We start from the raw sequence: 19211 nt of genomic DNA, 5'->3' as shown, positions 1-19211 counted from the left end.
GAACAATACCTAATACTAGAATCAGCTATCTCCAGAATATCTACCAAGATACTAGAATTAGCTATCTCCATTTATATGATAAATAATTATTTTTCATTTAGGGTTCTTTAATACAATTATAAAAGTTATGAGTCTAATATTCTTCCTGATAACTGCCTCAGAATAACTTTATAATAACAAGATGATGCAGCATTGACACAGTAAAGACGTCACATCTCCCCCAAAAAATTCCATGAAAGAGACAAATGAGTAATCAAGATCAGATTCTGTGGGTAACACTCAAAGAAACTTCTGTTTTGTTTTATTTTGGGGCCACACCCAGTGGCACTTAGGGGTTACTCTGGCTTTGCACTGACAAATTTCTCCTAGCAGGCATAAGGGACCATATGGGATTCTGGGGATCGAACCACGGTCAGTCCCAGGTAGGCCACTGCGTGCAAGACAAACACCCTACCACTGTGCTATCCTTCTGGCCCCAACACACAAAGAAATTTCAAAGCTTTCTTTGAGTTCACTGAAAGGGAGTCATACAAAGCAAGAGACTGTGCCTCTCTCTCATCTCCAATGCTTCCGTTCCTCCAGCCCAGTTCCCCATCGCAGCCTTGCCCCTTTTCACTTCTCTTCCCAGCACCACTCAATTACTACCACCTGGGCCTCCCCACCATGCCCATTGGCAACTGTATTGACTTCGATCAATCCATATACAGACAAAATGTCTCCCCTTCTTCCACAGCTTCCCTTCTCCCAGTTCCTTAACAGACTCGCCACTCCATAGTGAGTCCAAGTGCATAAAACATGCTCTTCTTCTTTTTGGGGTTGGGCAGAGGTTGTGTCACATCTGGAGTTTTCAGGAGTTACTCCTGGCTCTGTGCTCAGGAATTGCTCCTGATCCCCATTAGGGATCATATGGGATATTGGGCATTGAACCTGGGTCAGTTGCTTGCAAGTACTACTACTGTACTCTCTATCCAGCCCCTTTCCTCCCTTTTATTGTTGATCTTGATGTTTTAATTATGGAGTCACACATCCTTGGTTGTTCTGTTCTCTGGGGATCACACTTTTCTTCTTGTGACACTCTGGACACCAGAGGCAGTGTTGCCATAATCATTCAGCACATAGGATAGTGCCAACAACCAAACTTGCGACCTTACATCTGCACAGTGGAGGCTCTCTCACTGGGCCATGTACCGGGCCCAGAAACATTTCTTAGACAGGCTTTCCTCTGAGTTTCCCAGCCTTGTTGACACTCCCTCTCCTCCTGGCTTCCACTCTGCCTTCTTCCACCACCCTCCCTTCGATGATTTCGACCTTGATCATCTCACTTTGCATATTCCAAAAGAAGTTTCCCCAAACCTGAGGCCAAATGCAGAGTGGTAGTTTTTCCTTATAGTTCACAAATCTAGCACCTCTGACACGAATATTGAACTCTGCATAAGTCATGTGCCCATGTCTTCTCCCCAATGACACTTGCTCCTCTTTTTCCAACTGACCATGACTTCCTGGCAGGCCCCATTGCTGTTGGCAGCTCAGCTTCCCTTCACTCCGCCACCATGAAGATACTTTCATTCACTTTCCCTGGAAACCAGTACATATGTCTGTCCTTCACCTATCTACCAACTAGCACCTCTCCAGCCCCCATCCTCTTTATTGCTTCCAGAATGTTCTAGAGACAGCATGATTTGGTTGCCAGCCCCCTCCCCCCCAGCAGCATCCTACTCCCCCTCCAGTTCTGTCTCTTGCATGTCTCACAGGTGTGCTGGCCAATTCTCACTGAGAGAGAAGCTCGTGGGAAATGTGAAGAATAATCTTGGAAAAGAGTCACTTTCACCAGCTTGCATTTAGATCTCCATCAGTAGGAGGAAAAAGGGATCCAGTTTCAAATAAACACTGGAAACTGTGCTTAACACCGAAGATGATCTCAAATAGACCAAGGTCTGGGGCGACTTAATTTTGTTAAGATCTTGGATGTATTCCGAACAGTTGTGCTGATGGTTTGGCACTTGGACATCTTGCTTTATTGCAAACAGCATATACTTGGGAACAAGCAAGCTGTGTGTACACATGTGCTTGTGTGCATATATATTTGTGTGCTTTAATGCATGTGTTGTTTGGCACACAAGTGCAGGTGTGAAAAGGTCAGAAGGACCACCTGGTGGGAAAATAATTCTCTAGTCTTTCATCTGTTCTGCCTGGTGCCTTCCTATCTCTTCCACCCTCTGTCCCGTACACTTCCCTGCCTCTACTCCCATCAGTGGACCAAGAGACACACTGACCATTGTCACTGTGCTCAGGCCCTTCTCTGTGCTAGGCAAGTCACTTAGAAAACCCTAATTAATCAGCCTGCAAGACTCAGTGGTTTCTCCCAGACATAGTCAATGGTTTCTCTCCTCACCCAGTTTCCCAAAGGGGGCCACACTCACTGGGAAAGGGCACTGAAAGAAATGAGGAGGACACTGCAGTAGGAGTCTTGAGTGAAATTCAGGGTATTCTTTTGGGGTTTGCTTAAACAAATATTTCAAGGGAAGCGCTGAGTAATTTTTGGTTTGAAATGGAAGTAGTAAGCCAAATAAGTCTGGGAATCTCTATTCTAAAGCTTAGCTTTTCAAATTGTGGGTTGCAAAACTTAACTGTGGGCATTTGCAAAGATAATTGACAATAGTAAAAGTTTTCTGAATGTGCAATGACCAAAAATTGCCCAAAACGCTCACTTGTTTTGTTTTTGCTTGTTTGTTTTTGTTTTTCTGGTCAAAAGGGGCAGTGAAAAGAAAAAGTTTAAGCCCCAATCTAGACTGATAAAAATCCCACTTGCTGGAAGCCCCTCTTATCTCCACCAGAAACTAGCAAGGTAAGTCTTGATCAGTGGAATACATGTTTGTCACAATGGGCTGAAAGCAGACTGTACACTGGCTGAGTTAGATCAGTTCTCTCGTTCCCATTCAGCAAACCCAGCACCTCTTTTAGCCAAGTTTGACAAATCAATAGTTAATTTGGCTCTGAAGATTTAATCACTGGGTTTATAGGTGGAAACTAAGAGAGAGGAAAAAGACTGGTTTTGAGGCAAGAGCTTCTCTGTTGGCTTTTCTCTCCATAAAGCACTTATTTCTGAAGTTAGGGTGATGTCAGCGCTGGGATCAGAGCTGGAAGAGTCAGAGCAGAGAACAAGGAAACAAAGTTTTCTGTCCAGCTGCCTCTGTCTCCTGGAAAGTTAGAAAATTCCTCTTTCTAAATGAAAATCAACTGGAGAAATCATTAGAAGACAATTTTTTAAGCCGCTCATTTCCAGGGATAAAAACACAAGCTAACCAAGATTTGTACTGCCTTAATTTTTGCTATGATAGAACTACAGAATCAATATTTTCTAACAAAGCTTAGGATTCTGATATCTGTCTGAACAGAAATATGCTTTACTCTTCCAACAGCCACATGCATACTCTAGTGTGAGTCTGAGATTGCGAACTTTTATGTCTAGGACAAGTATTTTTATTTGGGTGTAAATTTTTTATATGCCAAAAAAGGGGGTTATTATTTTGGGTGGTGACATTTCCCAATTAATCCATTTCCTCTCAAACCATCCATCAGTCTCTCGGTCTCTCTCTTTCTCAAAGCATATAACTAACTTCACTAGCTTTGAATGACAATCCTGCAAGCTCCAAGGTCATATGTAGGTCACTGGCTTGAACAACAGATGCTCAAGCCAAGTCTTCTCTCCCAGGCTGCTGCTGCGGCTCCAGGAGTGATGGGTGTGGAGCAATACGGCTCGGCAGGAGCAGAACGGCTGGCCCTGGAGTGGAAATGAAATGTGAGTTTGCCAGGAAGGGAGACTGGGCCATGTTTTATGATTCCTGGCTGTGGGGACATGGGCTTCACATGGCTTGAAAAGTATCACATTCCTGGACACCAGACTCAGAGCCTAGAGAGAAATTGTACACATACAAATCAGAACCTGTCCTGTCTAAACTGCTTATTGATAGAAAAATTAATGATTTTTGTCCATCCAGGGCATGGCAGAACCACACAAACTGCCGAGTGGGGACAAAAGTCATGCAGTGTGCAGGGTCACTGTCCTTTGAAGACACCTGGAGACTCCAGACTACCTGCTCCATTATTGAATATTACAAAAACTAGCAACACAAATGACCCAATTTGTTGATCCCAAACGTGAGCGTATTTTTACTCATTTTTTACCACGGAGTACCTCTGGTTCTTCTCAATGACTATTGAGGAGTCAGGAACATATTTCAAAGGGCAACGGCACATGCTTTGCATGTACGAGTCCTGCATTTGATTCCAAGAGCTGCTAGAAACAACCTCTCAAGTATGACTGAAAGTGACACACAGCAATGTGCTGGGAATAATGAATAGATATACATACATACATACATACATATATATACACATATATATTATACACATACACACACATATTCCTCTCCAGTGGGTGAGGCCTTTGAGTAAAAGAAAACAAGACCAATGAGCTCAGATATAAGGCCCACATCTAAGCAGTTAAAGAGGAGATTCAGGAGAAAGGCAGAAAACTCAGCAAGACAATGAGAACAGGAAAGACCTGGACTGCTCTCTAGATTCTCCAGTCTCCACCAACCAAGAGTCCTCTCACCATAGAACCCCCTCATGTTATCTCCAGTCCCCACCAACCAACACCAGACATTAGACATCAAAACCCAACACCACACATGCCTTGGATGGAAGCACAGGACATGTACTTCCTACTTTACACAGGGCTCCAGGATACCACTTGTTCTCATTTTTCTCTAAAAATAAAGGATAGCTGCACACTAAAACCAACTCAAGGAAGCCCAATAAATCTGGACTAAAGTAAAGAACTATGTGGGAGTTCCAAATCTATTTCTGATTCTTACAGAGATCGTAGAGCACAGCTCTCAGCAATATAAACTGTGATTTTCAATCCCTAAACGTTTCAACAGTATCTCCTGTTTGGGGGACAGGGACTACAAATTTAGGGGAATACCTTTGAAATCTAGAGTGTAGAAGAATGAGATATGGAAGAATGAGAAATGGGAGTTGTGTTAAGGAGGATGAATCACTTCTGGGATGGCATAAGATAAAAAAAAAATGAAAGGTGAGGCAAAGAATGGTTGAGAAAATAAAAGGAATCAGTTAAGTTTTGTGAAACATTTCACTTTATTTTCTCTTTCTCTGGATCATAAATAGACTCACACCTCAACCTTCCTTCTTAAAGAGTCAGAAGACAAAAGTCTCTTCAAAGAGACTAAAGATAACTAAAGTTATCTGTTGGATCAGACCCACTAAGAGGATTATGAGTGATCATAGTTGAGAAATGGCTTCAGAGGAGCTACTGAACAACGTCTGGTCACCATATAAGGAGAGTGAAGGCATGCAAGGCGTCAGAGGGAAGCAAGATTTCCTCTGGAAATAACAGGAAGATACCGGAAAGAACAGAGGAAGATCTGTTCACAGAGAAAATCTATGAGCACTTAAATGCAGCATCTAACTATTATATTTCCAGAATACAAACCTTTAGAAGTTCTTGGTGTTGCATTGTTGGGAGGCCCTTGGGCACAGTGACTTTAAGCAGGACACTGAAAGAAAACAGGTCCCTACTTCCATATCCAATTTCATGGGGATTAACTTTCTCCCATCAATGCTAGGACTAATGATCAGAATTCCAGAGTCTACTGTGTTCCATAGTCTGCATCACCCACATTCCTACTGCTGATGCTCACAGACCAAGACATAGATATTGCATAGCACAGAGATATAAATCTCTCTGGGGGTCTCGTTAAGCCCCTGGCACGAGCAATACTGCCCAGAATGCAACAGATGTTCATTTGCTCAAAAACAAATGAAATAGATTTGAGAGGGAAAGTGTCAAAACATAGCTCCATTGGCAGTGACTTCACCTCTCATTGCCCACCCCACTCCCCCAATCTGTAATTAGAATCCCTGCTGGCTGGGAGAAGATTGCTCCTCAAGTTGAGTTAGTTCACCTTCTCCCCAGACACCCCTGGGGGCAGGAGTGTGCCAGTTTCAGTGCAGAGCCATCTGTGTGTTCTGGTCTTAGGGACATGGCATCCCTCATGCAAATGCACAGCCCTTGCCCTGCAAAAACCTTGCTGGCTGTCCAGTCTGGTGAGCTAAGTGGCATGCTAAACCCCAGAGGCAGGATTACTTTCCCTAGTCAGGATCCTGACAGGCCCTCCCCCAAAGCTGTCAGAGCCAGCCAAATGGGCAAATACAGTCCTTTCTCCCCAGAAACCCAATCCTGCTTTCTATACCAACAAGTATTAATTCAAATCCCCTGTGGGCACTCCAGGATATGAAAATTGCAGTAATCTAATCTCAGAGAGGAAGAAGCATGAATCATCATTACATGGTCTGACAAAGAGAAAAGTGATTAAACCCAGGTTGCAGAGGTTAGAGTCTATATGGTGGGCCACAATCCAAACAGTGAAGGCCCACCGGGCTGCCAGCAGAGACTCGACACAGTCTGGTCGAGCCTTTTTCTCCCAGCAGAGGAGAAATGAGGAACAAGTCCTTGCTCTGAAATGTTTTAGCTCCAGAAAATGGAGGGGGTTTGCCAACTGGTTTATTGGGCTACAGCTCTGAAACTACTGATGAGGAGGAAGCTTAGGGTTTGAGAACTGGGACCCTGTGAAGACAAGAGAAGCCTCAGCCTCCCCAGAGAAAAAAGTAGACTTTGCAGGAGATAGGCCAGCCAGGAGAATTGCAATGTCCAGTAGAGTGCCCTTACCACAACATAGAATCATACAGCTCTGAAGGATGCTGTATCATACAGCCAGTCTTTCCCCAAAACTTCCAGAAGAAACACCGGAGCTCCCAGTCTCCTGAAACAAACCACAGTCCCAGAGATCTGGGCACTGGTCCGGTCTGGTGCCGCAGCCCCCAGTTATCCCTTGGCCTTTCTTTGCATTTTTTGCTTTAGCACAGCTGGGTTCAATTTTCTGTCCTTGGGGTTTTTGAGGGAACATTTATTCTAGGGCCAGGATTCTCAAGTTTTATGGTTATACAACTCCCTCCCAGGGCCAAAGAATGTTTGAAAAGCCCATATCCAGCAAAGAAAATTAGGGGAAGTATCCAAATGCAAGTGAAAGAAAAAGCTGAAACTTGTTCCAATCTTTATTCCACCTTTTGTATCTTCTGTTTGCTTTCCATGAGGTTTGCCATTTGTTTCTCAGGCAAATATAGATGTGTGTGTATGTGAAAGAAAGGAATTTCTAGAAGTCCAAAGTCAAAGGTATATTGATATTCTTCCATAGTTTCTATTATATGTGGGGTTCCTATTTTACTATGGATTTAATAAAAGATCATAAAGAAAAATAATTCCCTTTGGAGATGTGTTTTTTTTTCCTTTTCTACTTAAGGATCAGTTAGTTGGTAGGTAACGAACAAAGCGTGTCTTTGTGTTTGTTTTTAATCTATGTGAATTACTGTGGTATTCATATTGTTCATTTGAAATTTTCATGCATACAACGTTCTAACACCACACTCTTCCTCTGCAGTGTCTACTTCCCTCCACCATTGTCTCAGTTCCACACTCCCATACCCCCTAAAACCTTTCTTCCCTGGTGTTGTAAGCTGAATTCTGTAGAAAATTTTCAGATTCTGTTGCTTTGATCATTTATTGTTCCTTTACTATAGTCCTTTATATTCTATAAATGAGAGAGGTCATTTATTATCTGTTCCTCTCTTGGTTAATTTCACTCAGTATGGAATAACTTCACACAGTTTAGCAAAATTAAAAAAAACACCACAAATTTTCACTAAAAAAACTCAAACAAATGGTATTTTTAGTTAAAAATTCCAACCTAAGTCCATATCAACACCGCCAACCATTAACGCTACCCCTCAATCTTAACACACATGCCCTGAGCATGAGACCCCACCATTCATGAAACACTTGCTATGTTTTCTTTTGAAGGCAGTGGCCTCAGAGTTCCACAGAAACCCCTACTTGTCCTGTCCTTATGCTCTCTCTTCCTAACATCTAGAATCCCATATCACATAGAAATAGGCCCTGTGTCTGCAGATTTGGGAACCCAGCATTCATGCGTGACCGGAGTCTCACAAAGATGATCTGCCTGTTTCTGTTCTGACAAAGCCAAGTTCAACATTGGACACCAACGTCCGTACACAGCACACACCACCCACATAAGAGGTCTGGCAGTGACCCAAGATAGACAAGATATTTTTTAAGAAACCAAGTCATTTTCACAGATTCACTCCAGTGGAAAGAATGAAAGCAGTTCGTTCTTCAGAACATGCTTTGAAATGTTAGAAGCACCTGCTAAATCTCATTCAAGTCTCTGAAGACACTTAGAAGGGACTGAATACTGACCTGCGTGGGCAGGGGCCATGGTGGGGTGAGGTTGGGGGGCTCCTCCAGACAGGATTCCTGTGTGCATGAAAGCAGCAAGCAGCGCAGACCCCGGTGTTTCTTTCATCTGCTGTCACTTTCTCTTGCGCTTTTAAAACCCAGATAGCAAATGTGCCCTTTAGACAGCCCTGGAGTCAAATGAATAGGTGGAGGTGCAAATAATTCCTCCCTCTTAACTGCTCTAATGACCCGTGATTGGTCAGTGCCTGAAGTTAATAAAATCTGCAAGTCCAAGGCAAGGAACAGCTTGAAGAAACCACCACTGTGCTTCTAACCTGGATTCTGACTTCCTCCTGGATGACAGTCTGCCTACTGACTAATCAAGTAACATTGTTCACTAATATCATTTGCACATAACATTATTTAAATTTCCATGCACCATGGATTGGAGAAAGAGTAAAGGGGTTAAAGAACACCCTTCGTATGCAACTCACCCTAGTTTGATCCCTGGCATTACATGGCCTCCCATTCATCACCCAGGGCAGTATTGGAGACCCTCTGAGCATCACTTAGTGTGAACTTGGAGACTCTGAGCACATCCAAACACTGTACGACTCAAGCAGCACTGCAGCCTCTGGTCTTGGCATTGAACCAAAGGCCTAGATGGCTAAGAATGGCTGGGAAAGATCTTGCGTCCTGTGCACCACTGGGAAATCCCTTTGCTCAAAATCCTATGCACTTGTGGTAAAGAACCAATTGAGATATTTCTTGCAGAATTAAAAAGTTTTAAGAATTTAGTTATTGAAAATATTTTCCTTCAATAGTTCCAAAAACATGTCCCCTACAGACACAATGAAACACAACCAAAATAAAAACCCAACAAACATACCAATACATTTTAAAACCATAAGCAAGAAATAGCCTCACAAAGAGCCTTCAGTGAAAGCTTGTAAAAACAAAGATTTCCTGCCAAACCAGTTAGAAAACACTGGATTTTAAAGATATTGTTTGATGATAGATCATTTGTATTCCATAGAGAAAAAAATATCAGAAATTTTAACTAAGAATATTCAGATGTAATTTTAAAATTACACACATACTCTCACACATGTGTATCTTGTGAAAAAAAAAAAGAAAAAATACTGCTTGAACTCATCCCAAATGAATCTATTCAGGGGTCCTCAAACTATGGCCCATGGGACACTTATGCAGCCCACTGGGTGCTTTTGCCATGGAAGCCTGTCCTGCTTAGCAGCCAACTTGTCCCAAGCCCTTAGTGTGCATATGTGTAGAATGTGTGCCCGCATTCTCCAACTCCCCTTCTCTCTGTCTCTAGACTCCTCAAAGTCTGAGTGAGGCGTGTGTCCTCAAACTATGACCGATGGGTCACTATTGTTCATAATTTTTTTTAACTATAGTCTAGTCCTCCAGCAGTCTGAGCGATAGTGAACTGGCCCCCTGCTTAAAAAGTTTGAGGACCCCTTATAAAATGTGCTCAAAATGCAATGTCTGGGGGCTGGAGAGATAGTACATTGGGTAGGGCTTTTGCTTTGTAAGAGGCTAACCCATATTCCATCCCCAGCAATTTACATGGTCCCCTGAGTCCTTCAGGAATAATTCCTGAATGCAGAGCCAGGAGTAACCCATGAGAACCATCAACTGTAGCCCCCAAATCAAAAACAAACAAAGAAACATACAGTGTTTGTCAATAAAGTATCCTATGAGCTTTAGCATCTGAACAGAAAATTAGTCCATTTTCATAAGAAAAGGCCAAGAACAGTTTGTTACTTAAAGGCAAGTGTATCCTAAAGTGATGTTTTCACAGCATCTAAATCTAAAGCAATAAAGGTTACTGTCAAACATTTTTGAGGTTGAGGAAATGCACCTACATCATATTTCTATGTGTAAAGTTGGAGAAAGTGGCCACTTATTTCTCCACCTCCAGTCAGAACTTGCTATCATCTCAATGGCTCAAACACTGGGTTCTTCTACTGAATGCAATGCAGTAATGTAGTCAGGACTTCGGGTTTTTTTGGGGGGAGGAGGGGGTCAAACCCAGTTGATACTCAGGGGTTACTACTGGCTATGCACTCAGAAATCGCTCCTGGCTTGGGGGACCATATGAGACACAAGGAGATCGAACTTCGATCTGTCTTAGGCTAGCGTTTGCAAGGCAGATGCCTTACAGCTTGCACCACTGCTCTGGCCCCAGGACTTTGTTTTATTCAGGCCACCTTCATGTGTGAAGTATGAATATCAGTATATTTTTATACTGATTTTTAAATGAAGATTTTAAAAATAATTCTACCTACAATTTGAAAAAAAGGGACACTAATAAAACTTTCTTAGGTTTTTCATCTGTAGGAGAAAGGAAGAGGAAAGAAGAAAGGAAAATCAAAGCTATCCGAGTTCAAAGCAAAGACTGATTCTCCTTTGCTTGCTCTTTTCAACATGTTTCACACTTACTTGTTTCTAAGTTTCTTTGCTTGCTTATTTACACTCTAGAGAAGACTGTATTCTTTATCCTCATCTTTCTAAATATTTCAATAAAAACTTTCTTTGTTTAAAAAAAAGAAATCAAGAGCCACACCTAGAGAAGAAATGACTTTCCAACTCCACCAATATTTCAGCTCTAGCAAGGAAGGTTCTCAGAGCAATTTTCACCAGAGTAACAAACACAACTTGAAACAGATTACACATTTCTCTTCCCTATCACCCCCTCTTCTTCTCTGTCTATATTTCTCTTTTTCTCTGCGTGCTCGTCATCATCTAAATGTTTTGTCACTTCAGGATGCTCTCCTAAAGTCCAGATTCACCTTTCTCCTGTCAGTTTATTATCTCTATTTGGCTCTTGAACAAGTAGCTCCAGTTTAGTGTGCCCACAACAGAACTCTTGGATCTCACAGCAAGCTCTCTTATAAAACCCAATACCTAAAAACCCTCTTACTCCAGTCTTCGCTTCTCAAAAATGGTCATTAACCAAAGTTTAGAAGTTATTCTAAATTGCCCTCTCCCTTCACCCCCAAGATCACATCTATCATCAAGTGTTGATAAACAAATTTTCAACAAATATCTTTTGTTTTATGTACATAGTGACTTTATTGATAGAGTTAGTGGACCATGTAATTTTCCAATTTACACAATCAATGGTTCCTAGTGTATTTAGAATTGTACAAGCATTATGAAACACTTGCAAACATTTTAATTATTCCCTCCAAAGATACAACATATCATTAGCAGTCACTTTCAATTTACCCCTCCTAAGCAACCATCAATCTACTATCTAAAAATTTTGTTTGTTTCAGATTTTCCTACCAATGACTTAATACAGCATGCACTCTTTATAGTTGACTCCTTTTTTTACTCAGTTTTAAGACTCATACATGTCAAGACTCTAATAAGAATATTTCTCTCTCTCTCTCTCTCTCTCTCTCTCTCTCTCTCTCTCTCTCTCTCTCTCTCTAGAGAAAGACGCAGAATGGTTTCACTCATCTATGGGCTTTTTTTTTTTTTTTTTAATTTTTTTTTTATTTAAACACCTTGATTACATACATGATTGTGTTTGGGTTTCAGTCATAAAAGGAACACCACCCATCACCAGTGCAACATTCCCATCACCCAAGTCCCAAATCACCCTCCTCCCCACCCAACCCCCGCCTGTACCCTAAACAGGCTCTACATTTCCCTCATACATTCTCAATATTAGGACAGTTCAAAATGTAGTTATTTCTCTAACTAAACTCATCACTCTTTGTGGTGAGCTTCCTGAGGTGAGCTGGAACTTCCAGCTCTTTTCTCTTTTGTGTCTGAAAATTATTATTACAAGGGTGTCTTTCATTTTTCTTAAAACCCATAGATGAGTGAGACCATTCTGCGTTTTTCTCTCTCTCTCTGACTTATTTCACTCAGCATAATAGATTCCATGTACATCCATGTATAGGAAAATTTCATGACTTCATCTCTCCTGACAGCTGCATAATATTCCATTGTGTATATGTACCACAGTTTCTTTAGCCATTCATCTGTTGAAGGGCATCTTGGTTGTTTCCAGAGTCTTGCTATGGTAAATAGAGCTGCAATGAATATAGGTGTAAGGAAGGGGTTTTTGTATTGTATTTTTGTGTTCCTAGGGTATATTCCTAGGAGTGGTATAGCTGGATCGTATGGGAGCTCGATTTCCAGTTTTTGGAGGAATCTCCATATCGCTTTCCATAAAGGTTGAACTAGACAGCATTCCCACCAGCAGTGGATAAGAGTTCCTTTCTCTCCACATCCCCGCCAACACTGTTTATTCTCATTCTTTGTGATGTGTGCCATTCTCTGGGGTGTGAGGTGGTATCTCATCGTTGTTTTGATTTGCATCTCCCTGATGATTAGTGATGTGGAACATTTTTTCATGTGTCTTTTGGCCATGCGTATTTCTTCTTTGTCAAAGTGTCTGTTCATTTCTTCTCCCCATTTTTTGATGGGGTTAGATGTTTTTTTCTTGTAAAGTTCTGTCAGTGCCTTGTATATTTTGGAGATTAGCCCCTTATCTGATGGGTATTGGGTGAATAGTTTCTCCCACTCAGTGGGTGGCTCTTGTATCCTGGGCACTATTTCCTTTGAGGTGCAGAAGCTTCTCAGCTTAATATATTCCCATCTGTTAATCTCTGCTTTCACTTGCTTGGAGAGTGCAGTTTCCTCCTTGAAGATGCCTGTAATGTCCTGTAGTGTTTTGCCTATGTGCTGTTCTATATATCTTATGGTTTTGGGGCTGATATCGAGGTCTTTAATCCATTTGGATTTTACCTTTGTACATGATGTTAGCTGGGGGTCTAAGTTTAATTTTTTGCAAGTGGCTATCCAATTGTGCCAACACCACTTGTTGAAGAGGCTTTCCCTGCTCCATTTAGGATTTCCTGCTCCTTTATCAAAAATTAGATGGTTGTATCTCTGGGGAACATTTTCTGAGTATTCAAGCCTATTCCACTGATCTGAGGACCTATCCTTATTCCAATACCATGCTGTTTTGATAACTGTTGCTTTGTAGTACAGTTTAAAGTTGGGAAAAGTAATTCCTCCCATATTCTTTTTCCCAATGATTGCTTTAGCTATTCGAGGGTGTTTATTGTTCCAAATGAATTTCAAAAGTGTCTGATCCACTTCTTTGAAGAATGTCATGGGTATCTTTAGAGGGATGGCATTAAATCTGTATAATGCCTTGGGGAGTATTGACATTTTGATGATGTTAATCCTGCCAATCCATGAGCAGGGTATGTGTTTCCATTTCCGTGTGTCCTCTCTTATTTCTTGGAGCAGAGTTTTATAGTTTTCTTTGTATAGGTCCTTCACATATTTAGTCAAGTTGATTCCAAGATATTTGAGTTTGTGTGGTACTATTGTGAATGGGGTTGTTTTCTTAATGTCCATTTCTTCTTTATTACTGTTGGTGTATAGAAAGGCCATTGATTTTTGTGTGTTAATTTTGTAGCCTGCCACCTTGCTATATGAGTCTATTGTTTCTAGAAGCTTTTTGATAGAGTCTTTAGGGTTTTCTAAGTAGAGTATCATGTCATCTGCAAACAGTGAGAGCTTGACTTCTTCCTTTCCTATCTGGATTCCCTTGATATCCTTTTCTTGCCTAATCGCTATAGCAAGTACTTCCAGTGCTATGTTGAATAGGAGTGGTGAGAGAGGACAGCCTTGTCTTGTGCCAGAATTTAGAGGGAAGGCTTTCAGTTTTTCTCCATTGAGGATCATCTATGGGCTTTAAGAAGTAGAAAGCCTGTCTCAAGTACAGGTGTGGGGGTGGGGGGTGGGGAGGAGGGAGATCTGGGAAATTGGTGGTGGGAATGTTGCACTGGTGAAGGGGGGTGTTCTTTACATGACTGTAATCATACAATAATAATCATAGTTGTAATCACGGTGTTTAAATAAAGATAATTATAAAAAGAACATGTTTTTCCTTTGTAGAACCCAATAATATCCTATTCTATGAATATGGGATATTTTATTTTTCTAATCATCATGTGTGATGAACATGTAGGCTTTCAGACATATTTTTTGGAGAACTACTTTCATTTCTTTTAGGTACATCTAGAAGAGAAAATGTCAGATCACAAGGGAACTTTATATTTACAAGAAATTGCCAAACTGGCTTTGTTTGCTTGTTTGTTTTTGCTTTGGGGCCACACCTGTGATCTCAGGGGTTACTTCTGGCTCTGAGCTCAGAAGTTGGTCATGGCAGGATCGAGGGGCCATATGGGATGCCGGGGATCAAACCTGGGTTAGTCTTGGGTTGTCCACATGCAAGGCAAACACCCTAATGCTGTGCTATCACTCCAGCTAAGTAAGACTGACTTTGGAAAGCTCTGGCACTCCTGCACCAGAGTCAGGATAGAGTGTTTCCCATGTTCACTCACTCATCCACATTTTAGTATTCACTTTTTAGTAGCTCACTGTGACTTTAATCTGCATTTCTCTGGTTTCTAGTAATGCTTAACATTTTCTTAAGGACTTTGTAGTTGCCATCTATGTCTCTGCTTTGGAAAATGTCTACTCAGAGGTTTTGCCAATATTGAATGGGGTTACCTTTCTTTATGGAGTTATATGATTTGTTTATATTATTTAATTACATCTCATATCAGAGTGTATTATTTACGGTTGTTTTCTCCCATCTCGTGTACTATTTTCTTCACTTTCTTCATAGTGTAGTTTTCATAAAGAAAGTTTTTAATTTGATCAAAGTCCAGTTTAGCTCTAATTTTTTTCTATTCCTGAGGTTTGGGTTATATCTAAAAATATCATTGCCTATTGTAAGATCAAGAAACTTATCACTCCTGTTATCTTCAAAAAGTATTTTTATAGCTTTTGGGCTCAATTGATAGTATGTGGTAGGGCACTTGTGGGTAGGGCACTTGCTTTGATGTGGCTGCCCGGGTTTAATGACTGGCATCCCATATGATCTTCAGAGCACTGCCAGGATAATTCCTGAGCCTGGAGCACTGCAGGGTGTGTCCTCAAAATGAAACCAAAAACAAAAAGAAAAGTTTTATAACTTTAGCTTTTCCATTTAATGCTCATAGCCCATTTTTGTGAAATACAATATCATTTATATGCATGTGGCTATCCAGTGTCCCATACCATTTGATAAAAAATATGTTCTTTTTCCACTGAATTTCTTTTTTTTTTTTCTTGGATGTAGAGGCTTGAGTAAGCCTGAGCATGTTTTTTTTTTTTTTGCAGGCTTTATATTTTTTTAATTTTTTTCTTTATTTAAACATCTTGATTACGTAAATGATGGTGATTAGGTTTCAGTCACGTAAAGAACACCCCCTTCACCAGTGCAACATTCCCACCACCAATGTCTCAAATCTCCCTCCATTCCACCCCACCCCCACCTGTACTCCAGTACAGGCTTTCCAGTTCCCTCATTCATTCACATGATTATGGTAGTTCTCTGTGTAGTTATTTCTATAGCTGCACTCACCACTCTTTGTGGTGAGCTTCATGAAGTGAGCTGGAAGTTCCAGCCCTCCTCTCATTGTCTCTGAGGATTGTTGCAAAAATGACTTTTATTTTTCTTAAAACCCATAGATGAGTGAGATTATTCTGTGTGTGTCTCTCTCTCCCTCTGACTTATTTCACTCAGCATGATAGACTCCATGTACATCCATGTATAGGAAAATTTCATGACTTCATCTCTCCTGACAGCTGCATAATATTCCATTGTGTATATGTACCACAGTTTCTTTAACCATTCGTCTGTTGAAGGGCATCTTGGTTGTTTCTAGAACCTGGCTATTGTGAATAGTGCTGCAAAAAATGTAGGTGTGAGGAAGGTTTTTTTTTATTGTATTCTTGTGTTCTTAGGGTATATCCCTAGGAGTAAAATAGCTGGGTCAAATGGGAGTCAATTTCCAGTTTTTGGAGGAATCTCCATATTGCTTTCCATAAAGGTTGAACTAGAAGGCATTCCCACCAGCAGTGGATAAGAGTTCCTTTCTCTCCACATCCCTGCCAGCACTGATTGTTCTCATTCTTTGTGATGTGCGCCAATCTCTGTGGTGTGAGGTGGTATGTCATCGTTGTTTTGATTTGCATCTCCCTGATGATTAGTGACAGGGAGCATTTTTTCATGTGTCTTTTGGCCATTTGTATTTCTTCTTTGTCAAAGTGTCTGTCCATTTCTTCTCCCCTTTTTTTGATGGGATTAGATGTTTTTTCTTGTAAAGTTCTGTCAGTGCCCTGTATATTTTGGATATTAGCCCCTTATCTGATGGGTGTTCTCACTGAATTTCTTACCACAAATATAATGTATCAATTACTATATAGCTAGGTGTTTATTACTGGTAAATTAATCCCCGTTTCCAAATTCTATACTTATAATAATAATCATTACAATAATCTATGCTTATCCTTATTTTAATACCATATAAGGTAACATGATCATTTCAATTAAGAGCTCTTAATATAAATACATATTAATATTAGTAAGTATGAATATTCCAAATTTGATCTTCAAAATTATTTCAGCTAATCCAGAGCCCTTAAATTTCTAAGCATATTTAAAATTTAAGAATCAGCTTATCAATTTTCTTTTTCTTTTCTTTTTAGTTTTAAATTTTTATTTCATTTTTAAGCCACACATGAAGCTCCTCATTTCTTATTCATGGCTCTGGTAGACTCAGGGGATCTTATGGGGGGATGAAAATTAAACATAGATTGACAACATACAAGGCAAATACCCTAGCCACTATACTATATCTCTGGCCTCAATCAGCTTGTAAATTTCTAAAAAGCAAAAGAATTCATCTGAACTTTATAGAGTAAGTATACTTAATTAATAGGTGCTAATTAATCCTAATTAATAAATAAAGGAGTATTGCAATTTTTATTTAATAAATTAAATTATTTAAAGACAATGTATTATACAGTTGCTTATAATATATTTGTTCCAAGACCATTCTCACCAGCAATGTATAATCAATCCCTCCACCATTACATGCCTGCAATCCCCCATTAACATGCTTACTCCTTTGGCAGTATTTCCACTTACTTGTGAAATGTAATATAAAATATTTTAATATAAATTAAATTATAAGAAAATTTGTGAAAATTAATGTATCTCACAGTTAGATCATTAAGTAATTATCAGGTTTGCCAAACTGTTGCTTGTTGATTCTCTGTTAATTTGTTTTGTTTCTGATCATTAGGTGGCTTTAAATTCTCATTGATGTCTAAATTGGTGTGTTCTTACTAGGATGACAGTATTGAAAAATTTGTGGAGTTGTGCAACTGCACATACCACCACTCAGTTCAGGAATTCCAAGTTCTGTGGTCTTTTGTGAGGTACTGTTTCATCTGTGAGGGCTTCCAGAAGTATAAGAAGTAGGTGAGAAATGCACACATTTACTCAATAAAGTCCTGAAAATATCAGCTTAAATACTGGCATATTTTGAATTTTGGTCAGTTTGTTGTTTCTGTAAAGCTCCCTTGTTGAGTGGTGAAGCACCACCATTGGTGAAGCAGGTTTTGTGGGTGGTGGGTGCAGCTGGTGTGGCTTCAGCAGGGCAGAGACTTTGCTTGACTTGTCCTCCTGAGATTGCCATTTTCAGAATATTGCAATTTAAAGAGTATGCTATCTGATCCTTAAACATGTGATGCTCTTTATTAGATTTTCTTGAATTCTTTCCAGTGATGTTCTGTTGTTTAAAGATTATAAATTGTACGCTTCTTTAGCTACATTTATATTTAAGGAAATTATTTCATTCCATGATTTTGTAAAGAGAATTATTTCTTAATTTTCTTTCAAATTTCTTCTTATAAAAGTTAGGGCAATATGATTGATTTCTGTACACTATCTGGCATCTGGAAACCCTTCTGAACTTGTTTATCGGTTTAGTTGATTCTCTAGGATTTTCCAGATAGAAGATCATTTTACAGGCAAATAGAGATCATTTTACTTCCTCCTTTCCAATAGGAGGCTTTATTTCAAAGTCTTTCTTACCTCCCCGGCTTGAGATTCTAGTACAAAGCTGAATAAAATTAAGGAGAGTGGATATCCTTGACTGGCAATGATATTAGGAGGTATGATATGAGCATCTGGTGTGGGATTTCACAGAAGTCTTCTTCAAGCTAAAGCATTTTCCTTACAATTCCTCATTTGCTTGTATTGTTCAGCTATTAGTTTTGTTTTATTAAGATGTGATGAATTTTTTTCCCTATAAAACACTCTTTTGTATTCCCTCTGTGTGATCTTTAAGTGCTTCTTCTATAACCCACGATCATTCATTTTCACAAATTTCTACTTCAAGGTCATCCTGAACTCAATTATTCAGAAGTCCCCACCCACCACTACCTCTCCATCAATCACTCTAGCATACAACATTCAAAACACTCCGCCATTATGTGATTAGGACAAATACAGGTTGCAATTATATAAAATTTAGTATTTGTTAAATGACATGAGTCATCATTTTGATCCTCACACCCACCTTACTAAATAGATAAAGGAAGCATTTACAGAAAAAGAAACGGAAAGAGAGATTAAAAGGTTTTCCTCTAGGATTTACCCTTTGTGAGGAGCAGAATTTAGTATAACCCAGTTCAGACCACTCCAGAAACTATTCTTTTAAACATATATCGCTCTTTCAATAATTGCTTTTACTTGCTTGTTACCTTTTTTATCATCTACCTATACATAAGCATCACTCATCATTGTTATTGCTTCAATTTTAGCATGTAAGATATTATATAGCTGGTATTCAATGTATATCAGACAAATGGAGCATTAGTATAAAGATATTCTCCAATAAGAAAATGACCCACAGGGCTTACTACTGATTACATACACTTATAAAAAAAATACACAAAACTCATCAGTTGTGAGATC

General features: G+C 39.9%; 1 protein-coding gene across 1 annotated transcript in view; it reads right to left on the bottom strand.

Moving 5' to 3' along the window:
* SVIL (supervillin) overlaps positions 1-19211 on the bottom strand; it is a 261406-nt gene that overhangs the window by 169829 nt on the left and 72366 nt on the right. The gene's annotated exons all lie outside the window — the stretch shown is intronic.

The sequence above is a fragment of the Suncus etruscus genome, chromosome 7 (genome assembly GCF_024139225.1).
Source record: "Suncus etruscus isolate mSunEtr1 chromosome 7, mSunEtr1.pri.cur, whole genome shotgun sequence".
In the NCBI taxonomy this organism is placed as follows: Eukaryota; Metazoa; Chordata; class Mammalia; order Eulipotyphla; family Soricidae; genus Suncus; species Suncus etruscus.
Note: the sequence above shows the minus strand (reverse complement) of the source record. Positions and strands in the feature narration are given on the sequence as shown.